This window comes from Salvelinus namaycush, chromosome 2 (assembly GCF_016432855.1).
Source record: "Salvelinus namaycush isolate Seneca chromosome 2, SaNama_1.0, whole genome shotgun sequence".
NCBI lineage: Eukaryota > Metazoa > Chordata > Actinopteri > Salmoniformes > Salmonidae > Salvelinus > Salvelinus namaycush.
In genome coordinates this window covers 32,590,293-32,596,292 of record NC_052308.1, presented here as the reverse complement: position 1 = coordinate 32,596,292, position 6,000 = coordinate 32,590,293, and positions in this window count along the sequence as shown.

Below are 6,000 nucleotides of genomic sequence, written 5' to 3'. Positions count from 1 at the left end.
ATGAAATGCTTTGCGCATGCAATTCTTTGGTTATGTTACCCTGGATGTTGGTGTGTTGCTACCATTCAGATGAATTTTTAAAATATATCATTATTATGAGATAAGATCACGTTATTACAAAATAATTAAATAACTCGTTATAATAAAATTATCCATTATCATTATAGTTTTATTTTTTATAACGTTATGTCGGTATTACGAAATAATCCATTTGCACGTTATTATGAGAAATATCCTTTATTATGCTGAAACGTTAGCATATGGCAAGCTTGCCTTCTTCTTATGCACAGGTTGGCACTGTGGCCGGTTTGCTTATTTTCTCCTCAGTTTGAGGAATTGGGAGATATTAGTGTCATTGAGCCATATAGATGGTGTTGTCATTAGTTTACCTACATTTTGGAGAAATCTGAGTTCTCTACGGCTCTACATCAGACCGAAAAAACTATCTGACTTCCTTGAAATAGCATTATTCCTTTTTGATCAACTGGGCCAACATGGGAAGCTTCATGGATACAAACTAATACATCTTAAATGCATCCAAGCGGGTTGTGGTGACCCCAAAACCGGCCACCTCTTCCCTCCATTCTACAGTCACTTGATAATAAGATGGATGACCTCCGATCGCGGATTTGTTACCAATTGCACTTCTGAAACTGAAATTTTCTTTGCTGTTCTGAAACATGACTCTCGGACAAGATACCCCTCCATGGATTCTCTATTCACCGATGGATTCTCTATTCACCGGGAAGACAGGACAGTGGAGTCGGGAAACCGAGGGGGGGAGGGGTTTGCCTCTACATCAACTGGTGTGCTAAATCCAGCGCGGTGGAAGTGTTGACCCACTGTTCACCCGTCTTGGAATGCCTGATGGTCAAATGCCGACCCTTCTACCTCCCGAGGGAGTTTTCAACTGTTATCGTGACTGTTATATACATTCCACCTCAGGACAAGAAAAATAACAAGATGGCACTTAATGAACTGTAAAAATCTATAAACAAGCAAGAAAACCTACAACCAAGCTTTTCTGGTTGACAGCGATTTTAATTCTGCGTCACTAAGACACAAGATGCCCAACTTCCATCAACACGTCTCCAATGCCACTAGGGGTGATTAAGTCCTAGACCACTGTTACTCTACCCACAAGCAAGCATACAAGGCCCTCCCTCGTCCGACATTCGGCAAATCAGATTATGACTCCGTACTCCTGCTTCCTGTTTACAAGCAGAAACTCAAACAGGAAGTACAGTTAAAGTCGGAAGTTTACATACACTTAGGTTGGAGTCATTAAAACTCGTTTTTCAACCACTCCACAAATTTCTTGTTAACAAACTATAGTTTGTTATCTGTACAAACAATAGTACGCAAGTATAAACACCATGGGACCACGCAACCGTCATACCACTCTGTCTCCTAGAGATGAACGTACTTTGGTACGAAAAGTGCAAATCAATCCCAGAACAACAGCAAAGGACCTTGTGAAGATGCTGGAGGAAACAGGTACAAAAGTATCTTCGATAAAACGAGTCAATATCGACATAACCTGAAAGGCTGCTCAGCAAGGAAGAAGCCACTGTTCCAAAACCGCCATAAAAAAAACAGACTACGGTTTGCAACTGCACATGGGGACAAAGATCATACTTTTTGGAAAAATGTCCTCTGGTCTGATGAAACAAAAACACAACTGTTTGGCCATAATGACCATCGTTATGTTTGGAGGAAAAAGGGGGAGGCTTGCAAGCCGAAGAACACAATCCCAATCGTGAAGCATGGGGGTGGCAGCATCATGTTGTGGGGGTGCTTTGCTGCAGGAGGGACTGGTGCACTTCACAAAATAGATGGCATCATGAGGAAGGAAAGTTATGTGGATATATTGAAGCAACATCTCAAGACATCAGTCAGGAAGTTAAAGCTTGGTCGCAAACGGGTCTTCCAAATGGACAATGACCCCAAGCATACTTCAAAAGTTGTGGCAAAATGGCTTAAGGACAACAAAGTCAAGGTATTGGAATGGCCATCACAAAGCCCTGACCTCAATCCTATAGAACATTTCTGGGCAGAACTGAAAAAGCGTGTGCGAGCTCATTCATCAAAACCCACTGATATTGCCAACTATTTTAATATTTTTTTCATTGGCAAGACTAGCAAACTTAGGCATGACATTCCAGCAACAAACACTGACACTACGCATCCAAGATTATCTGACGAAATTATGAAAGACAAGCATTGTACTTTTGAAATCCATAACGTGAGTGTGGCAGAGGTGAAAAAATTATTTTGTCTATCAACAATGACAAGCCACCGTGGTGAGTGTACATTTCTCTTTTTATTTAAAATGCCGCCAACAAAACAACAAACGAAAGACACAACCGTGAAGCTTACAGGGCATTAGTGCCACAAACAAAGTTAACTACCCACACTAAAAGGAGGGAAAAAGGGCTACCTAAGTATGATTCCCAATCAGAGACAACGATAGACAGCTGTCCCTGATTGAGAACCATACCCGGCCAAAACATAGAAATAAAGAAACATAGAAAACAAAGCATAGAATGCCCACCCCAAATCACACCCTGACCAAACCAAATAGAGACATAAAAAGGCTCTCTAAGGTCAGGGCGTGACACTGTCTAACAGAACACAGAGGGTATTCTTTAATGAAAGCCTCTCCAACTTAATCCAGGTAGAATCAGGAATTCCCCAGGGTAGCTGTTTAGGCCTATTACTTTTTCAATCTTTACTAACGACATGCCACTGGTTTTGAGTAAAGTCAATGTGTCTATGTATGCGGATGACTCAACACTGTACACGTCAGCTACTACATCAACTGAAATGACTGCAGCACCTAACAAAGAGCTGCAGTTAGTTTCAGAATATGTAACAAGATATATGTTAGTCCTAAATATTTCAAAAACGAAAAACATTATATTTGGGACAAATCATTCACTAAACCTCAACTAAATATTGTAATGAAAATATGGAAATTGAGCAAGTTGAGGTGACTAAACTGCTTGGAGTAACCCTGGATTGCAAACTGTCATGGTCAAAACATATTGATACAACAGTAGCTTAGATGGGGAGAAGTCTATCCATAATAAATCGCTGCTCTGCCTTCTAAACCACACTATTAACAAGGCAGGTTCTAGAGACCCTAGTTTTGTCACACCTGGACTATTGTTCAGTAGTGTGGTCAGGTGCCACAAAGAGGGACTTAGGAAAATTACAATTGGCTCAGAACAGGGCAGCATGGCTGGCCCTTAAAAGTATACGGGGAGCTAACATTAATGATATGCGTGTCAATCTTTCATGGCTCAAAGTGGAAGAGAGATTAACTTCATCACTACTTGTTTTTATAAGAAGTGTTGACAAGCTGAACGTGTCGAGCTGTCTGTTTAAACTAACTACTACACAGCTCGGACACCCATGCATATCCCACAAGACATGCCACCAGTCCAGAACAGACTATGGGAGGCGCACAGTACTACATAGAGCCATGACTACATGGAACTCTATTCCACATCAGGTAACTGATGCAAGCAGTAGAATCAGATTTTTTTTTATCTGGTAAAAATACACACATGTACAGTACCAGTCAAATAGACACACCTACTCATTCAAGGGTTTTTCTTTATTTTTACTATTTTCTACAGTGTGTAATAACAGTGAAGACATCAAAACTATAAAATAACACATATGGAATCATGTAGTAACCAAAAAAGTGTTAAACAAATCCAAATATATTTTATATTTGAGATTCTTCAAGGTAGCCACCTTTTGCCTTGATGACAGCTTTGCCCACTCTTGGCCTTCTGTCAACCAGCTTCATGAGGTAGTCACCTGGAATGCATTTCAATGAACAGGTGTGCCTTGTTAAAAGTGAATTTGTGGAATGAGTGTGACGTTATATCCTAATTTGACTTTGGTGCAGGTCATGTTCTTCACATTAAACTAACACATCTCTGGTAAACACATACTATATCAAATAGAATCTAAGTTTATCTGTCACATGCAGAAGATTTAGTGGATACAGAAGATTTAGTGAAATGGTTATTTGCATAGTGGAGTCTTTTGTTTAGCAATGTAGCTAGCTAGCTAAACAATGAACCATAATCCCAACTCATAACGTTACTATCCTGCATGAATCTGCAGGTAGCTCACCAACCAGGGTTCAATGTTAGCTAGCTATTCTTCTCTATTTTTACAAATGATTTGCCACTTGTTTTACAAGAAGCCAAAATTACTACGAATGCAGATGATTGCACACTACACATCAGCACCTACAGCCTGTGAGCTCACTGAGACTCTTAGCAAGGAGTTACAGTCAGTGTCAGAATGGGTAATTAATAATAAACTGGACTTAAAAAATTATTGTATTTGGTTCAAAGTATTCTTTTAGACCTAAATCTCCACTGGAGTTGTGCATAAAGGGTGACCATTGAACAAGTTGAAGAAGATGAACTCCTAGGCAGAATATTGGATGGCCATTGATCATGGTCAAGTCATATTGACAAAGATGGGGAGAGGTATGTCTGCTATAAGATGTTCTGCGTATTTCCCACAATGAGCTTTATGCTATTTGCCTCACGACTCCTACGTGCTTTGTTGACTATGAAGTTGCTTGTTAACCCAACCGTGGGACAGACTGAATCTCAGACTCTGAATCTGGAAATAGAGCTGAATATATTGATGAAAGTCACCTTGTCCGAGAGAGATTTAAATGGTTATCAAAACGTCACACCAGGGTAAGCCTACACGAAACACAGCCATTATTTTAAATGTTTCTAAAATCTCCTATGAGAAAAATGAATGGTGGAAAAACTATTGGAACCATTTCCCTGTTTGACAGCTATTTAAAAAAAATATATTTAACCAGGCAAGTCAGTTAAGAACAAACTCTTATTTACATTGACGGCCTACCCCAGATGACGCTGGGCCAATTGTGCGCCACGCTATGGGACTCCCAATCACGTCCAGATGTGATACAGCCTGGATTTGAACTAAGGACTGTAGTGACACCTCTTGCACTGAGATGCAGTGCCTTAGACTGCTGCGCCACTCAGGAGCCAAGTTTTATTGGTATTACGACACCACCACTGTAGAGCTCTATGGATGTCACTTGTTAAATCCAATTCAAACAGTGTAGATGAAGGGGAGGACACAGGTTTAAAGATGGATTTTTAAGCCTATTGAGACTTTTGAGACATGAACTGTCTATGAGTGCCATTCAGAGGGTGAATGGGCAGGGCAAAATATTTTAGTGCCTTTGAACGGCGAATGGTAGTAGGTGCCAGGCACACCAGATTGTGTCAAGAATTGCAACACTGCTGGGTTTTTCTTGCTCAACAGTTTCCTGTGCGTTTCAACAATGGTTCACCACCCAAAGGACATCCAGCGAACTTGACACAACTGTGGAAAGCATTGGAGTCAACATGGGTCATCATTCCTGTGGAACGCTTTCGACACCTTTTAGAGTCCAAGAATTGAGGCTCTTCTGAGGGCAAAAAAGATGGGCTGGGGTGGTACAACTCAATATTAGGAAGGTGTCCTTAATGTTTTGTACACTCAGTGTATGTACATATACTGAACGAAAAAAGAAACACAACATGTAAATTGTTGGTCCCATGTTTCATGAGCTGAAATAAAAGATCCCAGAAATTTTCCATACACCACAAAAACCTTATTTCTCTCATTTTGTGCACACATTTGTTTACATTCTTATTCGTGAGCATTTCTCATTTGCCAAGATAATCCATCCACCTGACAAGTGTGGCATATCAAGGCGCTGATTAAACAGCATGATCATTACACAGGTGCACCTTGTGAAAGGCCACTCTAAAATGTGCAGTTTTGTCACACAACACAATGCCACAGATGTCTCAAGTTTTGAGGGAGTGTGCAATTGGCATGCTGACTCCAGGATCTCAACATCCGGCTTCTTCACCTGCAGGATCGTCTGAGACGAAGCCACCTGGACTGCTGATAAAACTGTGGGTTTTCACAACCAAT